General features: G+C 45.3%; 1 long non-coding RNA gene across 2 annotated transcripts in view; it reads left to right on the forward strand.

Annotated features, from left to right (window-relative positions):
- LOC137770038 (uncharacterized) overlaps positions 1-26250 on the forward strand; it is a 101071-nt gene that overhangs the window by 12582 nt on the left and 62239 nt on the right. Inside the window, exon 1 of one of the 2 annotated variants that reach the window (XR_011075117.1) lies at positions 1445-1560. The exons of the other annotated variant lie outside the window; for it this stretch is intronic. This is a non-coding gene — a long non-coding RNA (uncharacterized lncRNA). Of the gene's footprint in view, positions 1-1444; positions 1561-26250 lie in introns of those variants that run through there. 2 annotated transcript variants of the gene reach the window in all.

The following is a 26250-nucleotide window of genomic DNA, read 5'->3' on the forward strand; positions in this document are numbered from 1 at the left end:
ACCCTAGATTTCCCTAAGGATACCAAGAACCCCTAATAGCCAAACCCATTAGAAACTTTTCAGTCCTTATTTGACTCAACCTCTTTGCTGCATTGGACAGTTGAGGAGTCTCTTCTTTTGGTACTACTATTTTGGTACACACAACAATGAATTTTCCTGTTTCTGCTCTTACTTGTCTCCTTTGTGAGCACCTCTTTTTCTGTCCTTTCCTTAAATGTTATGTTCTTCAGGATCCATTCTTGTCTTACAGCTCTTATCACTCTACAGACTTTCTTTGGGCAATCTCATCCACTCCTGTGGTTTTAGCTACCGTCTATATGCTGAGGAGGCACTGGAGTACTATGGCAAGAACACTCAGTGGCTGCAAATTGAATTAGGAGAGCAATTCTGAACTCTGTGCTTAATTGGCGAGGGATCTGGATTGAAAGTAACTCTGGTTAATGTTTCATCCCCATTGCTTTCTGGATTAGATACTCTTGCGACTTTTTGTCATCTGTGTTTTCATATCTATTAAAGATGTCTACCTAGTGAAGACCTGTAATCCCTTACAGTCTTGAGATACATTTCCTCTTTATTCTTAGTTGATATATAGGATTTTTGGAGAATTCCCTGGTGGTCCAGTGGTTAGGATTCTGCACTTGCACTGCAGGGGGCCCTGGTTGGGGAACTAAGATCCCACAAGCTGTGTGGCACAGCCAGAAAAAAAAAAAAAAAAAAGGATTTTTGTAATTTAAAAGTATTTATCTATTCTATTCACAATGGACATGGGATAGAACACCAAGGCACCAAGCTGATTGTCACATGCTGAGAGCTCACACATTGAAGATAGGAGATTGCCCAGGACTAATGTCTCTGAATTAGGGGTGAAGGATGCCCCACTTCAGATCCTCTTGGCCTCACTATCTCTTATTCCAGTGGCTGCTACAGTCACCAACTTTGTGTGGATGCTTATTTCATATAGGCTCATCCTGGTAGTATCTCACTCAGGCCCATGTTACATGTCTCTCTCCTCCCTCCCTGAGGTTTCCCCATTGACCTTCCTGTCAATCTGATGCCCATACATGCACAACCCAGAAATACGGGGGAAATTAACACTCCATAGGAGAAAATTCAACCACTGAAGACAGTCCTGAGAGTAGGGTGACCAACTCATCCTGGTTTGCCTGGAACTGTTGCAGTTTTAGCACTGAAAGTCCCATGTCCTGGGAAATCCCTCAGACCTGTGAAAACCAGGACAGTTGGTCACTCTACCTGAGATGCAGATTGCATGGGGACATTTCCATGAAATTGAATAATGAGGTGCATCTAGCGGTAGCCTTCTCCATAGCACATGCTTGTATTGGCCCTCCCTCCTTCCTGCTTCACTCCCCTTGTCCCTCACTCCTGATCTCTAATAAAAGAATAGCTCGTAAGCCCCTGACTCATGCTCTGCTTTCTAGGAACCCAGGCTAACTCAGAAGAGTAGCCTGACTCTTGCTCTGATGATTGCCCCAGGTGTCATGGGTGTGGGAAGAGGATTGTGAATTATTTCAAGGAGGAAGAAGTTTCTCTGGAATTCACGTAAGTGTTATTATTTGTGCCTATCCAAGGCCTTGTCTTCCAGCCATGTGAGCTGTGTCTCTATTAGCCCTTTTCTCTCACCCCCCTAGCTGTACTTTATCGCTCAGTAACACTGTGCCGTGTGTAGTTCCCTATTCATGCCACACTGCTTCAGACCCTGGGCTCTCTTCATGCCTGGAATGCCCTTTGTACCTTCTTGTGAGCAACTCCTACTCATCCTTCATGATTCAGCTCAGACAACACCTCCCCCAGAGCCTGCCAACCTTCCTGGCCAAGCCTGGGTAGAGCTCTATCCTCTCTACCTTGCCTATCTCTACAAATTTGTTTCCATATTGTTTTCTGTTCTCTTTGTTCAGTTGTTAGATGTGAATTCCTTGAAGGCAGGGATTTTATCCTGTTCGCTCCATATCCCAGCACTTGTCACACTCCCCGTTCAATACAGGTTTGTTGAATGAATGAGTGCATTTTCCCAGTAACCCTGTGAGGCCAGTTGTGGCAGCATCATTTCCATTTAAAAGACGATACAATTGAGGCTTAGAGAAGGGAAGAAGGAATGTCGGAGGATAGAGGCAGAGCCACGTCACGGGTTCTTTCCACCATACCAGTTGTCTCTCTAGAGAGAACATTTCTGGCTTTTCCAAGCATTGTAAGCAGAGGGCAGCCAGGGACTTACAAGCACACACAGAGTGAGACTCCCAAGGGCCCTTCTAGCACAATTCTTACCAATCTTCCCACATGCTTGGAAGGCAAGCCCCTAGTTCCACTGCTACTGTGACAGCTCCTCTGTAAGACTGCAGCCCTCTTCCTGCTCTGGTTTTCAGCTCTCCCTTTGTTTTTTTAGAAATTAATTAATTAATTTTTATTTTTGGCTGCATTGGGTCTTCGTTGCTGTGTGCGGGCTTTCTCTAGTTGCTGCGAGCAGGGGCTACTCTTCGTTGCAGAGTGTGGGCTTCTCATTGCGGTGGCTTCTCTTGTTGCGGAGCACGGGCTCTAGAGCGCAGGCTCAGTATTAGTGGTGCACGGGCTTAGTTGCTCCACGGCATGTGGGATCTTCCCAGACCAGTGTTCGAACCTGTGTCCTCTGCATTGGCAGGCAGACTCCCAACCACTGCACCACGAGGGAAGTCCCTCTCCCTTTGTTTTGATCTTGGAAATACCCTTACTTTCCCATGACATTTCCGGTATATTTCAAATGACTAAAACAAATATTACCTAGCATTTCTAGGTGTTTTGTAGCAGGGAGCTTTCAGGTTATTTAGTCTGCCACTTTGTCAGTAGCCCTTCTTCTTAGGTTTAGCCTTCATCTCCTCCACTACTCCCACCCCATCTTGGTGTGGTTTCTCCATAATGAAGGGCAGTTGTATAGAGAAACCTAAAGGGTTGCCTCTCTTGACCCTAAAGTTCCTGCTGAAGCCACTATGGAAAGGCTTGATCTTGGGGCAGAAGGGTTTGTAGTTGGGGCTTTCCGAACCTGGGAGGGTGCTGTACACTGTCCTATGAGAGGTTGTGGGCAGGTATTGGGAGGAGAGTTTCACCCCACGCGGGTCCTCTCGCTAAGCCCAGCTGCAGGCCTTTGGCTCTTTACTGCCTACACAACCAAGCCCAGTCCGCTTGGCCTGACCTTACGGCCTTTGCCACCTGGCCCCGTTGACTCTCCAGCCTCGCCTTCCTCTTCAACCGAACATATGGTCCACATGCTGTTACTCAGACACAGCCCATCAACCCTGCCTCCAACTTTGCCTCTTGCTGTCTCCTCATCCCAGGGCACCCTTTCCCCAGTGTTTTGCGCCCAGGTCTTCTCTGTTCTCCAAGGGTCGGGTTCAGTATCACCACCCAGGAAGGTGAGGTAACTCTTTCTGTCCCCTAGGCCCCCATAGCCCATCTCTGGGCCTTCCTGTGGCCCTATTGACCCTGCTTTACTGTGGCCGGGGTCTGCATCTGTACAGTCCTGGTGGGGCCACCTTCGGCTTACTCCACTCTTGCCAGTGCTCAGCACACCTTGCTCATGGAAGGTGCTTGATACATTTCAGTGGAACAGCATGCTTCTGGTCAACTGGGCGATGACCATCTCACAACGACCCTGAGCTTGATGGAAGGTGACCCCTGAGGCTGCCCTCCATTTTCTCATCCAGCACTGGGGCTGAAGGCTCAAAAGCAGAGGAGGAAACACAGCTTTGCTCTGAATGGAGGAAAGTTTAAGGCTTTCATGTTCTGGGGCCTGGGAGGAGACAAGATGCCATGTCCTGAAAGATCCCTCAACCACCATCACTCCATGCTGCTCCTCCCACCAACAGCACCTCTGACAGCACCTCTGAATGGGGGAGCAGATGCTTGGGAGGTCGGTTGATGGTGGAAGAGTTTTCAAGAATAATTTTGAGTATGCAGAGTTTTTGCCTTATATGCTGACTTTAGCCTCCAACACCCATGTCAGGTGTCTCCACCTTATAGCACCAGCACCTGGTGTAGGGCTTGGCAATAAATGCTTGTTGCATAAATGAATGAATCCTCAAACACTGGAATTAGGAGGAAGCTTAATTCGATCCAATCCACATTTTATGGAGAAATAAATAATAGTAATATCCTTTTATTGAGAGCTGACTCAATGCTAGGATCCATGCTGAGCGCTTCACGTACATTACCTGATTTTATCCTTCCAACAACAATGTGAGCTGGAAGTTATCATCCCTACTTTTTTTTGTTTTTTAAGATTAAGACTTTTTTTCTTTGTACAAAGAGCTAGCATTGTTTTGTCAGGTAGATGTCTTATATAATCCATTCACGGAAGATCGCTTAGTCCAACTTGATGAAGCCTGTATCCTTCATGGACTGATGGAAACACTGGTGGCACACATTTAGGTTGTATTTCCTGATCAGACGGTGCCAGTTTGAGCAGATGCAGTAAGAGTTAGAACTCTGGCTGAATTTTTGTGGATGGCTCTAGTAGAGCTAGTGGTGCCGTATCTTGCTTTCAGGGATGCAATGAGGTGAATGTTGCACAGCTGGTGACTTGCAGAACCAACTGTGTCCAGAGGCTGGCGGACTCTATGCTGTACTACGTCTCATTGAATGTGCAAGAAGTAGAGACTCCCAGAAAGGCAGAAACTTGACCTGGTCCCCCAGCCCCTCAGAGTCAGGAAGGCCACTTTATCCGAGGCACCTTCATTCCTGAGCTTTCCAAGACCCCTGGCTGCAAGGACACCATGAAGAGGAAAAGAGAATTTCAAGTGCATTGTAAGAATCCCCTCTATTCTCTTGCTGTGGAGGGCAGGAGCATGCACTCAAAGACTCAGCCAGGAAGAAAGATTTGATCTCCTGGGCAGGATCCACTTCCCATGGTGATGCCTTCTTGAGTCGAAGCTCTGGTATGAAGTAAGACTTGTTTAAAGCAGTTAAAAGCAGCAATCCCCATTGTGTCGAGTGGTGACAGTATAATCCTCCTTAATGATTTCATTCCCTCTCCAAACTCCCTTCCATTATGTTTCCTTAAAATGTGACTTCAGATGCCTCTTTAGGTTTCTAGTCCTGTAAGTGCAGGGGGATTTGGCGAGAGGGAGGAGGTAAAGACTGTCTCTCTTGCTCTCAAACCACTCAGAGATGCATCACTGGAAACACTTTTTTTGGCTAGAACTATTTGTTTTAAAGTTTTTTTAGATGAAAATTTAAATTATATATAAAACTAAAGATATTAGTATATTAAATCTCCATATCCCCATCACCTAACTTTAAAATATCAATATATGGCCAGTCTTGCTTCATTTATACCCTATTCACTCCTACCCCCTTACCACTGGATTCTTTTGAAGAAAAATCCCATATGCATTGGAATACATGTATCTTTTATCTCTAAAAGATAAAGGCTTTTAAAAAAATTATAGTAACCTATCACACCTAAAAATTAAAAATGATTTCTTAATATCATCTAATATCCAGTCAGTTATCATATATATATACAGTAATATATATATTTCAAATGTTATTAAATGTTCAAATATATTTATATATGTATATATATATATATATCAGAATCCAGAGATAGTCTACACATTTGGATTTGGTTGATATATCTCCTAAGTTTCTTTTAATCAATAGGGTCCCCTTCTTCCTCTATTTAAAAAAAATAGATATTTTGAAGAAACTTGGTTGTTTGTCCCGTAGAGTTTTCCATGTTTTTGATTTTGTGGATTACACCCCCAGGGGATCATGTAACATGTTCCTCTGGTCCTTGGGATGAAATCTAGAAGTGTTATCAGGCTCAGATTTGATTTGGGGACAAGAAAGCTTCAGAGTTGGTGCCATATACTTCTTGTTGCCTCGTATCAGGAGGCACGTAAAGTCTGGTTTTCTCTCTTCATAGCTTATTAAGAAGATATTGATCGTTGGGTTGAGGTATTTTCAGCCTAACCTGTTATACCATTCCTCGCTGGGGTTTTGCCTAATGATTTTTGCAGTCATTGATGATCGTTATTATTTCATCAGGGATTTCAAATGGTGATATTCTAATTCTGATATTCCCTCATCATTTATTAGCTATAATTATTTATAAAGAAGAGCTTGAATCTCATCAACTGTTTGGTTACTCTGAAGTACAGTTCATAAAGGGAAGGCAAGATAAATACTTGATTCTTTATCGTTACCTATTTCTGGAATTATGAGTTTATTCTCAAGCATCCTCCAAAGGTGATGTGCTGCTTATGTACTATTGTGTATTAATTACCCTAGAACTTAGTGGCTTAAACAACAACCACTTAATAATGTCCCATAATTTCATGGGTCAGGAATTTGGTCCAAGATTAGCTGATTGTTTCATCTGCTCCATACAATACCGACTGAAGTCACCTGGGGGGGGGATTCAGCTCATGGATGGACTGGTCTGGAGGACGTGTGGTGCCTTACTGGAAATGGCTGAAAGGCTGCGCTTTGCTGGTATTGTCAACCAGAGTGCCTAAAAGTGGCTTCTCTAGGATGGCAGTCACGAGGCCCATGGCTTTCAGAGAGTGTTCCAGACAAAAGCTTGAAAGCTTTTCCTGACCTGGCTTCAGAAGGCATGCAGCTTCACTTCTGCTGTGTTCTCTAGTTACAGTTGAGTACCAGGACCAGTCCAGGTTCAAGAAGAGGGTACTACACAAGCACATGAATACCATGAGGCACAGTTCATGGGACCCTCTTACAATTACAGGGAGCCCAGAGTCAGAGCCCCCCCTGCCTTTTTGAATGCACTTAACTCCTTCTCCCCAGGGAGTCTGGCCATCCTCTTTTTGTTTTTGGCTGCATCGGGTCTTCGTTGCTGCGCACAGGCTTTCTCTAGTTGCAGCGAGCGGGGGCTACTCTTCATTGCGGTGTGCGGGCTTCTTATTGCGGTGGTTTGTCTTGTTGGGGAGCACAGGCTCTAGGCACGTGGACTTAAGTAGTTGCAGCACGTGGGCTCAGTAGTTGCGGCACGTGCGCCCTAGAGCGCGCAGGCTTCAGTAGTCGTGGCGCGTGGGCTCGGTAGTTGCAGCGCACGAGCTTCAGTAGTTGTGGCTCGCGGGCTCTAGAGTGCAGGCTCAGTAGTTGTGGTGCGTGGGCTTAGTTGCTCCGCAGCATGTGGGATCTTCCCGGACCAGGGATCGAACCCATGTCCCCTGCATTGGCAGGCGGATTCTTAACCACTGCGCCACCAGGGAAGTCCCTGGCCGTCCTCTTAATTTTGGTTAGGAGCTGGCTGCAGGAGACACAACCTTGCTCCAGGTGTCCATAGTCTCCTTCAAGGCCAGCAGAATGTGAACAGCCTCATTGTGAGCAGAGTCAACAGTAAGTTACCAAGCTACTGAAATGTTAGTGTGCCCATTGCCACCTCCTGCAAATCCACTGCCACTATATTGTAGGCTATGGCTTAAGCTGAACACTTTCATTGGGAACATCTTGGAGAACTTGGCCTTGAGTGCTTGAAGACTTGAGCAAGGATCTGTTCTGAGAGTTTGGCCCTCCCCTGATCATGAAGAAACCATCCAACAGGACTCACGGGAGTTTTGTGGGCAGGACTAAGAGCACCCTGGCCGTGCATCCATAATGATTGCTTTTAATTGTATAAAATACTTCATCCCATGGATGCAGCATGCTTTACCAAACCATTTCTCCATTGTCGTAGTTGCTGGCACTTTTTGATTATTTATGAGTAATCTATATGTTTTAGTGCACAAAACTTTTTTATTCTGTTAAATTCTTCTCTTAAGATAGCTTTCCAAGAGTAGAATTATTTTTTGGCTCTCGATATATTTTATCAATTTGCTTTTCAGAGAACTGAGCAATTTACATTCCAACAGCAGTGTATGTGCATTGAGACTTATCATTTAAAAATGTTTTTTGTGGGACTTCCCTGGTGGCGCAGTGGTTAAGAATCCGCCTGCCAACGCAGGGGACATGAGTTTGAGCCCTGGTCTGGGAAGATCCCACATGCCGCGGAGCAACTAAGCCCTTGCAACACAACTACTGAGCCTGCACTCTAGAGCCCGCGAGCCACAACTACTGAGCCCATGTGCCACAACTACTGAAGCCCACGCGCCTAGAGCCCATGCTCCGCAACAAGAGAAGCAATGAGAAGCCCGCGCACCACAACGAAGTGTAGCCCCCTCTTGCCGCAACTAGAGAAAGCCCGCGCACAGCAACGAAGACTCAACACAGCCAAAAATAAATAAATAAAATAAATAAATTTATTAAAAATAAATAAATTAAGATCAACCAAATGAGAAGAGCAAAGGCTATTTAAAAAAAAAAGTTTTTTGCTAATTTAATAAGTGTAAAACTGAAGTTAAGTTTGCTTTGTATATTTTCTTTTCCTATTCTGTTCTAAATTGTCAGTTCTTTCCCTTTATATCAATACTTATAAAGAGTTAACTTGTTTAATTTGTATCAATTTGGTATTAGTTGCTTAAGTGAAATTTAGATTATTTCCAATAGTGCCTCTAGTACAATTTGTATCAAAAATATTCTCTTAAACATTTAAAAAAATCAAAACACTTCTAATCTTCTCAGAGATGAGTAGCAGCAACATAGTTCTTGGATTCTGCCCCTACAGGAAATTCACAAGTAGGAGCAATACCTAATTATATTTAAAATAATCAGAGAAAATATAAAAACCAAAACCAAAACCAGACACAACCCAAAACATTTAGAAGTAACTCCTTACATGTGTAAAACAACCCAGAGGTTATAAATAGCTTTCACATTTATTATCTCATATGCTTTTTGCATTCAACCCTGGAGGTAGACTGGGGGGAATTATTATGGCCATTTCACAGATGAGAACATTGAGGCTCAGTGAAGTTAAGTGCATAGTGACCCAACTAGTTAATGGCAGATCTGAGTGGAATCCAGGCTTTCTGACTCCAGATGAGTTTGTTCCTGCATTTATTTAAAAAGTCATTAGTGGTAACTTATCACATCTCAGGAAATAGGCTAGAAGCTGGGGATGCAGTCATAAACAATAACCCACCCTCTTGGAGTGTATAGTCTACTAGGAGAGAAGAAGAATTGCCATATAAACTAGGAAGCACGGGAGACCTAAACTACCCAGGGAACAGACGCTCAGCCCAGCCTGGGGGGACAAGAATTAAGGTAGGCTTCCTAGAGGAGGTCAAGATTAAAGTGAACCCTGAATAACAAGCTACCCAGGCTATGAGGGATAGGGCAAGTTTGATCTAGGCCAAGGGAAGTAACTGATTCATCCAGAGGTGAGGGTATGTAAGGAGGCAGGTAAACATGATGAACCTTGGTTGGATGTGGGAGGTTAGAGAAAGGGATTCATTGAGGATGATGCCCAGGTTTCTAGCCTGAATAACAGGGAGGATGGGGGTGTCACTCACTGAGAAGGGGAGTAGAGGAGGAAGAGCAGGTCTGAGGCACATGCGTGTGTACGTGTGTGTGTGCGTGCGTGTGTGTGTGTGTGGATTGTCAAGCCCCAAAAGTCCTCAGGTAAATGAGAACTTTTCCTTTCCCTAGAGAACTCTGTATTCCAGTGAGAGAAGCAAAAGACATAAAAAATAATTCTGACATAAAATGAGAGGTGTTAAGTGATAGACATGTGTATGAGGTTTGGGGGGCACAGAGTAGGGCAGGACTAAATCTGGGGGGTAGGAAGAAAGAACCATACAAGGAGGTTTCCCAGAGGCAGTGATACTAATGTGGAGAAGGCAAGAGGGTTCCAAGTAGAAGAGGTGTGTGGGAACTGGTGAGGTTTTTTTTGGCTTTGCTGGGTCTTCGTTGCTGAGCATGGGCTTTCTCTTGTTATGGCAAGTGGGGGCTACTCTTTTTAAAAAAATTTTTTTAATTAATTAATTAATTTTTATTTTTGGCTGCGTTGGGTCTTTGTTGCTGTGCGTGGGCTTTCTCTAGTTGCGGCAAGTGGGGGCTACTCTTTGTTGTGGTGCGCGAACTTCTCATTGTGGTGGCTTCTCTTGTTGCGGAGCACGGGCTCTAGGCATGCAGGCTTCAGTAGTTGTGGCTCGCGGGCTCTGGAGTGTAGGCTCAGTAGTTGTGGCGCATGGGCTTAGTTGCTCCGCGGTATGTGGGATCTTCCTGGGCCAGGGATTGAACCCGTGTCCCCTGCATTGGCAGGTGGATTCTTAACTACTGCACCACCAGGGAAGTCCTGGAACTGGTGAATTTTGAAGGTAGCAACCTGGAAGTTCTGTTTGGTGAGGTGTAGGATGTGAATGGGAGTTCTCTTGGAGCTGGTGGGGTTGGCAAGGGGCTGAGAGGTATGGACTTCACCTCATTGATGATGGGCTAGAATTCAAAAAATCCTTCTTCAATTACTAAAATGTAGCTGCATCCATTAGAATGTAAGTTACACAGGGGCAGATCATTGAATAGTGTCCGGAACATAGTAGGTACTCAGAAACTATTTGTTGAATGAATGAGTGGTTGGTGATATTGAAATCTTTGCCTTATCTTCCATATTGTTGGAGATTTCCCAACACCATCTATTTCTTTTGACTACATGCATTTCAAAATAAGGATTAACATAAAATTCATATACCAAGTTGAAAGTAGATTTTATTCATATATTTAATCTTTCTTAATCACTAGTAATTCTTTTAAAAGAAAAAGCAATGTGTAAGTGGTTCTTGTGGGTCTACAAATTTTTCCTATAAGGGTTGAATATTATGAAAGAATTGAGAAGTACACAGACCATTTTGAAAATATGAATAGGTGCTAAAGCATTTTAGTTGATGCTGTTTTCATTATCATTAAGAAGTTGGAAAAGACCAGATAACTAAACTAAATTTGAAAAAAAATTAGATATTTCTAGACTATACTGTATCCTGGAACCAGCAATCTAAAAGCTAGGTGGGTTTAGCAAGTATTTTCAAATGTCAACATTGTTGGGAACATGAACAATACTTAACCAATCAAAAGTTATCAAATGTTAGAGGTGGGAGATATCTTTGACTTCTGGTCCATTTTTTCATTGTACAGGTAAGAAACTGGGGCCCAGAGAGGGAAAGGGACTTGTCCAAGATCACACAGCAAGTTAGAGACAAGCCAAGAATAGCATCCAGATGTTTGACTCTTAGTCCAGCACCCTCTTTATTATTCCATGCTGTAGTGGCTATTGTTTTTCTCTATCTAGAGCCTACTTCCTCCACTTCAGGAAACAGATTTCATCCCTCTGGCCACAGGGGTAGGCATTGGCCCAGGCTAGGTCAATCATTGTATATAGTACTTCACCCTCTCTGGCCTTAGTCATTGGTTCAAGTGATGAGGATGTGACCCAAGCTTGACCAATCAGAATCCTTCTCTGGGATTTGTGACAGTGGATCTAGGAAAGAAAAGGACCTTTTCCTTTCTGGTTGTGAGGCTGCCAGGATATGAGCTCAAAACTAGGGTGGCTAGGCCTGTGTCACATGGAAAGAATGAGAACAAAAGGAAGACAGACAGGAGAGGTAGTCCAGATGGGAGCTGAATTACGCTAATCTCCAAGGTGTATCCATCCTGAAGTTTCTTTTAGCTCTTTTCTTTTTTTAAAAACAATGATAATATTCTTCCAATAACCACCCTGTTTTTGTTTTTGTTTTTTTCCTTTTTCTTCTTTTACTAAAGCAAGTTGGACTTGGGTTTCTGTCCCTTGCAGCCAAAGAGTCTAATCAGGGTTTCTCAACAGCAGCAGTACTGGCACTTTGGACCAGATCATTGTGTTGGGAGGGGCTGCTCTGTGCAGTATAGGATGTTTAGCAGCAGCCCTGGACTCTACCTCACTAGATGCCGGTATCACTCCACCCCAGCTGTGGCAACCAAAAATGTCTCCAGACATTACCAGATGTCCACTAGGGGCTGGGACAAAATTGTCCCTGGTTGAGAACCACTAATTTTGTCTAATACCCATGGTGACTATTACTAAAAACAAACAAACAAAACCCAAACAAACAAACAAACAAAACAGATAGGGAAAACTGAAATTCAGTGAGATGTGGGACTTTTTTCAAAGTGGCAAAGACAGGACTACTAAATCGAGCAAAAAGGATCCAGGAAGTGATACTGCAAGGAGATGTTGGTACATGCAAATGTTGGCTCTCATAGCTGTTGGAATAATAACAAACTCCACAAAATGATTTGGGATTTTACCCATGACACAGGCGGTAACTCTCTACCTAAGAATTCTCACGCATGTCACAAGATGGTGAGACAAAGCAATGTCAGTTAGTTTTATTTCTGTTGTTTTAGATCTCTCTGGTGAATGACTTGGAGGTTTGGGTTCAGTGAACTTTTACTGGGTGTCTCCAGAAAGCTCACTGCATGCCTTTCTGAAGCAGATATCCAGGAAGTCAAACCTTGCTATAATTAAAATAATAATAAGATTCATTGCACAATGATGATGTGTCTACATGAATGAGATTAGTAAAATACCGGGAAGAATCAACTTCATTTTTGTTAGAACTATTTTTGAAGAAGTGCTCTTCAGAAGCAGGATTGTGAGGAAAAGATTACTAGCACAGGAATTAAGAGGTCTAGATGTGAGCCTGACTGTGCCACTAATACTGTGTGATATTGTGCAAGTGTCTCCCTCTCTCTGGGCCTCAGTTTCCTTCTCTGTATAATGAGGGGTTGGATCAGACAAATGCTGAGGAACTTTCCAGGACTGACTTTCAGTGATTCTTGTTGGCAGCCACTATGTCATATCTATCTTGGTTCCCCTATCCTCAACCCAGGACCTGGTGCAGCACCAGAAACAAAATAGGTACTAAGCAAATGCTTATTAAATGCACAGATAAATGAATTAGTTATGAGATAAATGACAAGAACATCCCAGCTTCCACAGATGCATAGAATTAGAAGGAATCTTAGAATTGAAAGTGATCCCTAAGCTTACTTAGCAAAGCCCAGCCAAAGCTAGAACTCTCTACCTTGTTTCTGACAGATGGACATATAGTTTCTGTTTAAAAACTTCTGATGACAGGGAATTCACTATCTGCAGAGGTTCCATTTTTGGATAGCTCTAGATATTAGGAAGTTCTTCCTTATCTGGGACCAAAATTAACCTCCTTGTAGCTGTCACTTTCCTCTATTTTTATTTTTTGTATTAATTTTAATTTTGATCTAAGAATATATGCATATAACTTGAAAAGTAAAATAATACTAAAGTCTTATTATAATGAAAAATAACTCTCTTCCTCATCCTTTCTCATTCCCCAGGGCTGCCCCCCTCCAATCACTTTACACTCCATTAGCTGTTTCTTCTGCTACTTATATCTGCATTTCCAGTTGATATGCTTATACTGTTATTTCTTGATTTATCAATTTTAGACATTATCTATTGATTTCCTATTTTAAGGAAGAGGGTGTAGCCCTCTTAACTAACCTTCTCTAAATGTCCCTGTCTTTATCCTCTTACTATACTATCACAATGTTTGGTTCAGTCAGTATTCAGTGTTTTCACAAGTATTGATATAACTATGTAAATGTTGTTTAATGCTAAGCCAAGTAAAATACTGTGTTTCTCTTCTTTGTACTTATTTTTGTTTTTCCTGGAGTTAATAATTTCCTTGATTAGTTTTCTATGTACTTTTCTCTAATGATTCCCAAATATTTCAACTAAACTGTAAAACAGCTATCAACACATCATTTTAAAAAGTTTTTATTTTTATCAAAGTTATACATATACATAAAGAGTCAAATAACTATTATAAGATCTGACAATGATAAATGTCAAATTTATGCCACAATATACGTTTCAGAAAGCTCTTTCATCTAATCATGAACAACAGATGTGGCTGGAGGTTGTTATGTTTTGGAAACACGTTAAGAAATGGAAGCTCAGAGGGAAAATGACCTGCCTAAGGTCACACAGAAGCACCTAGAGGAGCAGAGCCTTTAACGCAGCCCAGCACTTTCCCAACTACATTTATGTCTGGAAACATTACTTTGACTCCAAACTGGTTAATGGCAGAATGTGTCCCAAAGATAAGGGGCTCCTGGGATGTGACTCATTTTTAACAGACTGGAATAAATCGCTTCTGTGCAAAGCAAGGCTCAGCAACTGGCAGGACTGAGCGGGGTTGGTAGCCAGTCTGAAGCCTCAGTGTAAAAGGTGAGAATGTCTCCACACCCTGTAATCCCACAAACAGGGTCTCTACTTTTTAAGATTCCTAACAGTGTTACACAAACCCTCCAGGGGCTTAAACTTGACACACAGATAGGTAAGTCGGGGGAGGTAGGTAATCTCCTCACGCCACCTCCCTACCTGCTAGAGAACATATCACCTTAATCCGCATGAGGCAGATCTCTTCTTGTTCCTGTTGGGAACCAGGAGGGAAGGAGTGAGAAATGGCCCCAGGCCTGGAGTCAAACCATTCTCATTTTGCAGAAGTGAGTTCTAGAATGTAGAAAGGAAGCTGCGTTCAGAAACAACTAGAACAATCCCTGCACAATTAGGACTGTGGAGAGGGTCCCTTTGACCCTTGCTGAGGGAGTCGATTGAGACCGACTTCTGAGTCCCTGGAGGTAGGAGCGTCTTTAGCTATTTTTACCAGAAACAAGGCAGGGAGGATTTGACTCCCTAGACCATAAGGACAGCACTGCCAGGGCAGAGGGACATGATGCTCTCCCAGCTAGACCCCAAATCTTCCTGACCCTCTTCCTCAGCTCTAATCTCCAAGTTCTCCCCAGCTTTTCAAGGCCTATGGTCTCCTGATTGGCCATCACATGCAAACCGTTGGAACAGCACAGAATTGACTCAACACCAGCTCTGGGGAGGGACAGACTGCCTGCTGAGGGGACTCACACCCAGAACATCCTGGAGCAGGTGTGTGGAGCTGGGGGCAGGGCAAGCAGCCTGGCCTAGAAGGTGACAGAGGCTCCCAGCCCACTTCACTGCCTCTGGAGTCTACAGTTTCATTTGGGTTGGAAAGGCTGGTGGTAGAGACCACAGAGCCCTGGAGTGAGAAGAAATCTTTGTGACAGCTCATTTGAGAGAGAGGAGTATGGAGGCTGAGGGTGAGGGCCCTGCCTCGGGCCATCCAGCAGGTCGGTGCAAGAGTTGCTAATAGCAATAGCAGTAATTAGGTGCTTACTGTATGCTAAGCACAGAGCAAAACACTTGACATCCATTAATTCATTTAATCATCCCAACAACTCTGTGAGGGAGGTACTGTTGTTTCTCCTGTTTTCCAGAGCAAACTGAGGCTCAGAGTGGTGAAGTAATTTGCCGAAGCCATGGGGCTAGAAAAATGTGGAAGCAGGACTTGAATCCAGGCTTCTCTGCCCTTGAAGCCTGTGCTGTGGACTCTAATGAGATATCACATAGGACAACACTTTGGATAAAAATTAGAAAATTGCATTTCCCTCTGTTCCAGTGTTCATTTGTCACTCAGCACTAATTAAAGGAAGAATTTGGGAGGCCATGATGGCGCGGGGAGTCAGGAGGTCTTGGGTCCCAACCTTCTGCCTGACTTGCTATGTGCCTCGGGACACTATCTTCCTTCCTCTCTCTGACCCTCAGTTTCCTCATCTTGGGGGCAATGTCATAAAAGCACATTCTATGCTACAAACAGGGGCAGTCATGTGTTGTGGACATACTTCTGTCCAGCCCTCAGTGGCAAAGGGGGAAAAGGCCACCAGAGGAGATTCTGGGCAGTGGCACAAGGCCTGACCCCCCGAGAGTCTAGGCTGCTTCTAGCCCACCAGCCAGGCCAACACAAAACCTCAGCTTTTGTTTGACTTGGCTTGCACCTTGTTTAGTCTGCAGAGCAAGCTGCTTATCCTACTGTCTTTGTCACAGGCCATTAGTACGGACATAATCCCCGGGGGCTTACTGCTTTCTCTAGGAATTCAAGGAAGGCCACAGAGGGAGCCCAGCTCTTAAGAGCCATCCCCTACTCCCCAGCCCCCATCAGAGCAGCCTCAGCTGAGAACCTGTGGCATTGTGTGCTCCTGGTCTGTGATTCTGGCTGTGTGACCTTGGACCAGTCTCTCTCCCTCTCTGGGCCTCCATCTGCCCATCTGTGCACAGAGAAAACTGGCTCAGATGCCATCAAAGGGACTTCAACTCCCTGAGGTTGAGAAATACATTCCTATGTGGCTTCTCCCCCTTGAGGCCTCCCTCATCCCTCTACTGAGCTCGCCCCCATTTCTGAAGCAATCTGTAGCATTTTCACTGATCCCATCCCTGCCCTGAGCCTGGTGCCAATCCCTCTCTCATTCAACCTCCTGCTTGTAAACTGGGGATAATAATACCTGATTACAAAATCTACAAACAATAAATGCTGGCGAGGGTGTGGAGAAAAGAGAACCCTCTTGCACTGTTGGTGGGAATGTAAACTGATAGAGCCACTATGGAGAACAGTATGGAGGTTCCTTAAAAAACTAAAAACAGAACTACCATACAACCCAGCAATCCCACTACTGGGCATATACCCTGAGAAAACCATAATTCAAAAAGAGTCATGTACCGCAATGTTCATTGCAGCTCTATTTACAATAGCCAGGACATGGAAGCAACCTAAGTGTCCATTAACAGATGAGTGGATAAAGAAGATGTGGCACATATATACAATGGAATATTACTCAGCTGTAAAAAGAAACGAAATTGAGTTATTTGTAGTGAGGTGGATGGACCTAGAGTCTGTCATACAGAGTGAAGTAAGTCAGAAAGAGAAAAACAAATACCACATGCTAACACATATATATGGAATCTAAAAAAAAAAAAAAAAAAAGTTCTAAAGAACCTAGGGGCAGGACAGGAGGAATAAAGATGCAGACGTAGAGAGTGGACTTGAGGACACGGGGAGGGGGAAGGGTAAGCTGGGACGAAGTGAGAGAGTGGCATGGACATATATACACTACCAAATGTAGAATCGATAGCTAGTGGGAAGCAGCTGCATAGCACAGGGAGATCAGCTCGGTGCTTTGTGACCACCTAGAGGGGTGGGATAGGCAGGGTGGGAGGGAGATGCAAGAGGGAGGGGATATGGGGATATATGTATATGTATAGCTGACTCACTTTGTTATAAAGCAGAAACTAACACACCATTGTAAAGCAATATACTCCAATAAAGATGTTAAAAAAAAAAAACCTTTTAACACCCTGCTGCTGTGGGGATTAACTAATTAGTGGTTATTAAGGGATGGAGGAACACAGTGCAGTGTTTCCATTTAGGGCAGCTTTCCTCCTTCCTGCCACTGTCTGCACAATCTCAGAGAGTTAGTTGGAAAACCCCAAGAGTCTGACTTCTGGCACCCAGATGGAGAAACTGAGGCTGAGGGCAAGGAGTAAGACCATGCATTTGTTTTTGCAGCGCAGAGGGGCCGGAACTCAGGGCTCTGGACGTTTGTCCAGTGCCCCTCCATCATGCACAGTGGTTGTGGTCCAGGTCTGTGGTGGTAGTCCCTCTACTGGGCTGGAAGATCAACCAAAAGGCTTCCACACCTTGGGCCTGATTCACAGGGCTTCCACAGCCTGGCATCAAGGAACGAAATTTGGCTTCAGCCAGTCCTGGGTGCCAGTCCCGGCATCTTGGCTTACTAACTGAGTGACCTGGGGCGTGTCACCCCTGTTCACTGCTGAACTGTCAGTTTCATCAGTAAATGGGGATAATGACACCTTCCTCAAAGGTTGCTGTGAGTATTGGCCCAGAGCAGGAGTTCGGGAAATAGGTATTATTATTATTACGTTGTTTTTGTCGACTGCGATGATGGCCAAAGCTCACCACGAGAGCTGCTCAGCGATGCTTCAGGAGCAGACCCTCACCAAGTGCTGCTGTGGGCTACACCCTGCCTAGGGGCTTCCATGTACAGCACCTCCTTCATCCTGACCCCGAGGCAGCAAGGGTGGTGTTATTACCCCATTTGACAGAGTTGTACATGGAGGCTCAGAGAGGAAGATAACTTGTTCAAAGTTGTGTTTGCTTTGCAAGTGAGGTGACCTCAATTTTAGTCTCTTTTCTTGCCATCTCTTAGTTCCCTTAGCCTTTATTTCCTGTGCATTCCCCTCTGTCTTTTCTATAGAGAAGTATGGGTACTGCTTGGCTCATCACAGCAGCAGCCCAGGCCCCTCACACCTCCTCACACCGCAGCCCCATTAGCACATTTGAACTCATCTCAGATACTAGCCATTTTCTGGGAGCCACGAGGGGGTACAGAAATCCACTGGGTCTGACCAGGCTCAGTTTGGGACGGTAATACTGTAAATACATTTGCCTTGACCCTGGGTATGGTCTCTCTGTAATAATATTGATGATAATATTGGTATTATCTCCCACTGCTGAGAACTTGCTAGGTGCCATGCACAGTGCTAAACATTCATTGTTTCTTCTTTGCAATCCTTGGGCTCCGTGCCCTGTACTACTAGCTCCCTTTTACACATGAAGAAATGGAGGTTCAGAGAGGTGAAGTGACCTTGCTCAAGGGCACACGGCTGGTAAGCAGCTGTGATTTAAACCCAGATCTTTTGCCCCTACAGCCTGTGCACATAACCTCTGTACTCCTCCACCCTCCTTGGGGCCTGGGGCCCTGGGACTGACCCAGACCCAAACCTGGGTCATCCCAGGTCCCATCCATCCTTTAGGTTCCTGCAATTGTCCTCTCACCTGGGGTGACAGACATGTATACAGGCAGTCACTTCATCTGTGAAATGGGAATAAATAATGACCACCTTGCAGGGTTTTGGAGATGAAATACAGGCAGAGCACTTTTCAAATTGCCTGGCATGGTGAACACATAATAAATGGCAGTAGTTATTATTATTGACACGACCTTGGCTTCCCATGGGGTCCATGGAATAAGGGGGTTCATGTGCTAATGGGAAAGGGAAGCCAGAAGAGGTCATGTGCTAATAGAACAGAGCATCCTTTCTCTGATGATTTGTTTAGTCTGCAGTCAGGACAAAAGCAAAGTAGGGGGCATGGTCATTGTCTCTGAGGGGCTGCCCTGGGTAGAGAGAGAGCAGATAGAGTCTTGGGAGACCCAGAGGACAAAGCCAGTGGGGAGGAGTTTCAGGATTGAGGTTGGTTTTTAAATGGCCAAAGAAGGAAGGGGCTTCCTTGAGTGGTGTTGAGCTCCCCCAAACTGGAGGTGTGTGAGCAGGGGCTGCAAGCTAACTGGCAGTGGTGTTGCAGAAGGCATTTTAGTGGCTGTATCACATGATTTCTGAGGTCTCAGGATAGAAAAGTTACAAGAAGGTTGATTTCGACTCAGCATAAGCAGGAGTTTTCTAGCAGAGCTATCTAAACACAGCTTAAGGAACTGATAGTGAGGTTCACATCATAGGGAGCACTTAAGCAGAAGCTGGATAAACACTTGGGAGGAATGTTGTTGAATGGATAAGTGCATCAGACAGAAGGCTGGATTAGACGACTCCTTAGTGAGAGATGATATGACACTGGTGGAAAAGAAGGGGCCAGAGTCTACTCTGAGGTCTGATCCAGACACCAGCATTCGCCAGCTGGGTGACCTTGGGCAAGAGTCTTCACCTCTCGGAGCTTTGGCTTCCTTACTTGTAAAATGAAAATTATAATCTCTATCCTGCTTACCTTCCAGGACTGTAGCGAAGGGTCAGAGATACACAGACTATAAAAAGGCTCTGAGAACTCTGAAACCACTGTGAATTATTCTTCTGGCCCTGTGGGGAGACAAGAAGATGGGGTGGAGGAAGATAGGTGGAGAGGAAGGAGAGAGAGGAGAAAGGAAGAGGTATCTGGCTTTGTGCTGAGTGCCGGATTGGAGGAGAAAGGAGTCTGTAGCAGAGGATCTGCTCCTTTTAGAGCTGCAGCAATAGTTTGAATCTCTTAGAACAGTGCTGTCCACTAGAACTTTCTGTATTTATGGAAATGTTCTATATTTGCGCTGTCCAATCAATAGCCACTAGCTACAAGTGGCTATTGAGCCCTTGAAAAGCAGCTAGTATAACTGAGGAACTAAATTTTAAATTTTACTTGGCTACCATATTGGACAACTCAGCTCTAAAGAAGGCAACAGGAACCTCCTTCCTTCCCATCGTCCCTATTCTCGCGTCCTGCATAGGTATTGTGACCCCACGCTGCCTGGGCACTGCAGAGGTCACCAAGATGAACAAGACAGGGGCCTGCCCCCGAAGAGCTCACAGCTTATTCTGGGAGATGGACGGATTGGCATGTAGATAGAAATTACAATCCAAGGTGAGGCATACAGACTACTGCTGTGTGGGAGTAAAAGGAGGGAGCCCTTCACTCAGGTGGGGCTTTACAGACTGTACGTGAAGGATAAAGTGGGGCATCCTGCGCAGGAAAAAGCCTTCCTGTTGAGGGAACGGCATAGGCAAAGGCTTGAAAGCAAGAAGGAGCACAGAAGGTTTGGAGAGTGAAGGTTGGTGTGCGGGTGGAGGAGGGCCAGCGGCAGGAACCAAATCCCAGATTCCCTGTTCCAGTCCCCCAAGGAATGCCCATTGAGCTGCTGGGTAGAGGCCATCAGGGGCAGGCCTGGTGAGGGGCCTGTCTGTCCAAACTGCCTGGCACCATTCAGGACAAGTTAAGGGGTGGCTTTGGAGGGGGTCTCCTCCCTCTGCCCCTTACTCACAGAGTCTTGTCTCCTTGCCTGGCCTTCATGGAAGAGCTCAGGGTCCTGCCATCCACCTTTGGCAGAATCCCCGAGGGTCCGTCTCTGAGAGCACACCCTTCTTGTCCTCAGTCTTCCCACCAAAAACTTGCCCATGACTCAGACTTCGGCATTACTGGGCTGGCCTGTTTCCTCATCTCACAGGTCCTGGTCTGATAGCCTGACTGGCTTCCTAACTGGCACTCTTGCCTCCAGCCCCACCTCACTCCAGTCCAACTTCTTGCAGAAACTAGTAGGAGAAAATGTCCTGCCTAAGGATTTGCTGTGGCCCAAGTTTAAGGAAAGCTTCAGTGAGGGTAGCCATTGGATGTAGCGCTGCGCACATTAGTGGCTGCCTGCCCGGTGCCCTGCCTCCTCTTGCTCCCTCTTTTTTTTTTTTTTTTTTTTGATTTTTATTGGAGGATAGTTGATTTACAATGTTGTGTTAGTTTCTGCTGTACAGTAAAATGAATCAGTTATACATATATGTATATACACTCTTTTTTAGATTCCTTTCCCGTATAGGTCATTACAGAGTATTGAGTAGACGTCCCTGTGCTATGCAGTAGGTCCTTATTAGTTATCTATTTTTCCTCTTGCTCCCTCTTAACAGAAGCCCCATCGTACACACACAGCAACAGCCATCTGCCTCTGGGGGGCTCTGACCTACCCCTAACTTCAGAGATGAACCCAGTTGGTCTCAGGAAAATTCCATTTCACTTGCTGTTGGCCCTGTCCCAGCTTGTTGGTTGAGGAAAGGCATGAGATCCAGGTTTGGCCAATGAAGCACAGGAGATACCTGCTGGAGAAAGTTTCCTTGTCTTACCCCTGAGAAAGAGATGTAGTAAAAGCTGGTCCCTCTGCTTCCTTGTGTTGATGTCATGTGGATGTGATATCTGAAATCAGATATGGTCATCTCATTTCTAAGCAGAATGGGAAGTTTGAAAGAACCTGAAGACATCGTTGAACCCTTGAATGAACCCTCCCTGAAGGCCATCCTATCTCTACACTTTTTGTTTTGTGAGATGACATTTCTGTTATTTTCAGCTAAAAGCTTCTTAACAATACAGAGAGGTGAGGTACATTGGTCAGGACTCTTTCAGTGTCGAGTGATAGGAACTCAGTTCCAACTGGCTTGAGCAAAAGAGGGGACATGATACTGCTTTGTATAATAATATAAGATGCATCTCCATGTGGGCAGAGAAATCCAGGCAGCTTATGTGGATTTAGAAAAATGGTTTTCTTCTAGTAGTCTAGAGCCTATATTGGTTTTGAGAATTATGGTTTAGCTTTGGGAAATGGGGTGTGTGTGTGTGTGTGTGTGTGTGTGTGTGTGTTTGTGTGTGTGTGTTCGCTCTCCAAGCATTACCATTTGGAAGACTATGGGAAGAATGAGTAGGAATTTTTATCTCATACTGGTGGAAACACATGGATGAGGACCATCCTTTGAGGGCCCGAGCCCACCCTATCTTCTGCTGGGGCCCTGCATGGTTATTCTAGATTCAGACTTTGGGAGAGATACTGCCAGACGGTTACTGTGTACTGTGAATCTCCTTGACTTTGGGTTAGTGCCATCCCTGTGATCAGGGTTGAGCTTTTCCTAATTGGCAGAGGTTCCCCTGGTGAAGGACTGACAAAGGGGTTCCTTTCTCAGAGAAGGGAAAAGGAAGTGGTCTTCAAGGCAAGAAACATGAGACCTCCTGTGGAGGGTTGATATTTCTTTATTTTGGACTCTTGGAAGAGTTCTATTTGGAGTCCAGTTTTACGGATGCAATTCCATTGTTCTTCCTGACCTTCAGTAGAGGCTGGTAGACATATAGACTTGTGGGTGGGTTGTGGGGTATTGAGGATGGGCTGGGGGTGGCTGGGTGGCTTTTTTAGCAGTTCCCATATGGTGAAGCCCTGCAGTGGTAGTTACGTCATATGGCAGGTGACCAGAGCAAAGCAAATGGAAGCCCAAAACAAGGAGCTGAGAGTGGTGAGTAATTGAGACCCTTTGAGATCCATTCCTCACCCCTAATAGATCTCCAAATATTTCCCCTTTAGGCCTCAGTGTCAGGGTTAAGGTGGGGCTTGAGGGTAGACACAAGATCTAAGAAGACACACCTCCCCACCCATAGCTCCTCTGCCCTCTTGGGTCCTTCCAAAGCCAAGGAAGTGGGGCCCCACTTTCCCCTTGGGGTCTGAGCTGGGACCCAAGGTGCCCACAAACTGGGATATCTGTCCTCCACAAGGAGAAGTGATGCCTGTTACTTCCTCCCTTTTGCTGAGAGGCTTAGGGACTTAGTGTAGCTGTTGAGAAACAAAGCTGGTTAAGTGATGAGCATTATATTTTGATCCACAAGCCTGTCTGTTTCCAAAATTCCCTTGTAGACACCATCAAGCAAAATCTGGCAGGTTTTTTTTTTTTCCTCCAAAAGCTGTTAAAATTGCTTGGTTAGATATGATACCAGAAACCGTTTTCTTTCTTGTTGTTTTGCGTTCCTCTCTAACCCTCTCCACTGAGGCCACCAGTTTGGAAGCTTTCTGGGTGCAAGAGGAGGGGGCTGCTCCTTGATCCTCCTTAGCCTGGCATTCAAGGCTCTTTTTCATGAACTGGCCTTCTCAGACTTAGCTCCAGCTTCTCCCCAGCACGTTCTCTCTTTTTTTTTTTTTTTTAAAAGAGCAAAGATATCTCTATTTTTATCAATAAATCCAGAGACCCATAATTACCCTCCCTGCTTTGCATTCTTTTCCTTCTGCCTAAAATACCTTTTTTTTTTTTTAAATACCTTTTATTCCCTTCTCCGTCCCAGTCTTCCCTTTACATGTCCAAAGTCTACCTAGCTTTTAAAGCCCAGGGGAAATGCCGCCTGTACTAAAAGCCCTGCCAGTGCAGGGACTGAAGTCATCAGAGGGACCTATGTTCAAATCTCAGCTCCACCACTATTAACCATGTGACTACAGACAAGTAGCTTTCTCTCCCTGAACTTCATTTTCCTTGTCTGAAAAGTGGAGATAATTACCCCCACAATCTAATATCCACGCAGCGGCCAGAGGGATCCCATGCAAATATAAGTCAAATAATGTCACCTCTCAGCTCAAAATTCCCCAGTGGCTCCTCATTCACCCAGAGTAAAAGCCAAGTCCTTGCAATGGCTCTCTATGCTCTGACTCCCATCTCTGAATCAACCATTCCTGCTCTCCCACCCCAGATTCCTCACAGAGGCTCCAACAGGCCTGGCATTTTCCTGCCTCAGGAGCTTTGCATCTGCTGTTCCTTCTGCCTGAAACACTCCTCCCTATGGATGCCCCCAACCCTTCCTTCACCTCCTTCACGTGTTTGCCCAGATGTCACTTTCGGGGTAAAGCCTTCTCTGATCAGCCTATTTAAAGTTATAACCACTCCCGTTCTTGATTTCTCTCCTGATTCTCCTTCCTTGCTTTATTCTTCCCATACACGTCACCTTCTAATACAGTGCATGATTGTCTTATTTGTTATGTTTATTTTCTGTCTCCTTCTACTAGAAAGTAATCTTAAAGAGGACAGAGAGTTTTTGTCTGTTTAGTTTTCTGATGTGTCCTCCAGCGCCCAGAACAGTGCCCTCAGAGTAGGGGCACTCAATAAATATTTGTAGAATGAATGAACGAATGAAAGAGTGAATGATTTCTGGTGGCCTTTGAGCCCCAAGAGCCACTGAGAGCTGTCCCTGGTGCTGCCCTGGCCTGGCCTCTCCCTGCCCTTCCTGCAGTTCTGTGCTGACCTTAGCTTGTTTGGTCACTCTCAGCTCCTCTGGCCCCATCTCCACTCACTCCTCAGCCGCTGGTCCAGCCAGTCAGGTGGCAGAAGAGGAAAACACCAGGCATAAAATGAGGGGTGTTCGGCCCTATGAACTCAGCTCCCAAGGGCCCTCAGGATCAAGTCCAAACTCCTTGGCATGTGCTCCGAGGCTCCTGCTTCCCTCTTCAGCCCATCTTGTACCTCTTTCTCCTGCTGCCTGTGCTCCTGGTCTCTTTGTGTTCCTTGAACTATGTGTTCTGTTATGTTTCTTGACCATCTGTGGCTCAGGATTCCATGCTGTTCCCACTCCCCGTGACTTCTTGTCTGCCCAACTCTCCGTCAGCCTTCAGATTTTATCTCAAAGATCACTTTCTCCTGAAGGCCTTGCTTGATTCCCAGATAAGGTTTACACTCTCATGGGGGTCTGATCCCCCCTCTTTGGCAACAGTTATTATGCTTGTAATTATTCTTCACTGCTTTCCTCCTCACTAGACTGTGAGGTTGTTAGGGAAGGCTCCAGGTCTATTTTGCTCCACCCATATCTTCGGAGCTTAGCACAATGCCTGGCACATAGAAAGGGTTCAGTAAGCCATTGCTGAATGAAAGACTGAAGAGGAAGAAGGAAGCCACAGGGGGCAGTCCAGAAAGAACATAGGCTCTGGAATCCAAATGACCTGGGTTCCAATCCCAGCTCTGTCACTTACAGTCTGTGTGACCATGGGTAACTCACCAACCCTCTCTGAGCCTCCATTTCCCATCTCTAAACTATAGATAATAATGACAGTGTCACTAGGGTTGTAGGAATAATTACATGTGATGCTGAACAGATACTTGGTACTTAGAAGGTGCTGAATAAGTGGCATTTACATTAATGATAAAACTATGAAATGCTAGTAATCATCTTCAGCTTCTGTCTGCAAAGTACTTCCGAGCCAATTGTTTCATTTCACTTTAAAATAGCTCTTGGAAGAAGGAAACCAAGATTAAGGGGTTAAGCAACTTGTTCAAGGTCACCCAGCATCATAGGGCTAGGTGGAGATTGGACCAGGCAGCATGACTCTGGAGTCCCTCTTCTAGGACCCTGCCAGTCTCTGCTTTGTATTTTGGCTACTTGGGTACAAATCCAAGATATAAAGAGCAAACATCATGCCTAGTTCACTACAGAATCCCTAGTTTCTGTGCAGAGTCTGACAGAGAGCAGGTAGTTGGTGAATGCTTGTTGAATAAGTAAATACATGAGTTTATCCACGACTCTCTGCTCACCCAGATTCTTCTGGCTGCTTAGTTCAGAGCAGGACCCTCTCACTACCTCCCACTAGCTTCTTTGGCAGGGACAAAGGCAGTGTGCCCTCAGAGGAAGTATCTATGGGTGTCACTGGAGCATGTCCCTGGCTTCACCGAGAGACAAGTCAAGTGTCCCTGGAGCCCTGGCCACCTCTTTCCCAGCAGCTGCTTGAATATCCACTCACCTATGACAACTGGGTCAGGGGCAGTGCTGGAGAGGGCATTGAGTGCAGCCAAGTGCCCTGGGGTCCCCATGCTCTACCCAGGAGCTCTGAGGTTGAATGCCGTCTCTGAGCCTCTTGGGCAGCAGCTGGGCAGCCAGGCCAGCCTCCTGGGAGACAGCCCAGCCCTGGGTCCTTTGGGCTGGTAGAACACTGGGCCTGGAGACTAGTCTCCGATCACTCTCAGGGGAAATTTGATTCATTGGGGGCCTGAGGAGCTGAAGTATTCGTCTCATTTTGTTAGTCCCAAGTACTCCCTGCCTAATATCTATTTCCTGTTGAATCTAAGGCACATAGAAGAATGAGAAGAACTCAAAGGAAAGAGTTGGAGAACCCAAATTTTGTCCCAACTTGGTTTCCACTGTGGTGTGCCCTGGGCAAGGT

The sequence above is a fragment of the Eschrichtius robustus genome, chromosome 10 (genome assembly GCF_028021215.1).
Source record: "Eschrichtius robustus isolate mEscRob2 chromosome 10, mEscRob2.pri, whole genome shotgun sequence".
Taxonomy (NCBI): Eukaryota; Metazoa; Chordata; class Mammalia; order Artiodactyla; family Eschrichtiidae; genus Eschrichtius; species Eschrichtius robustus.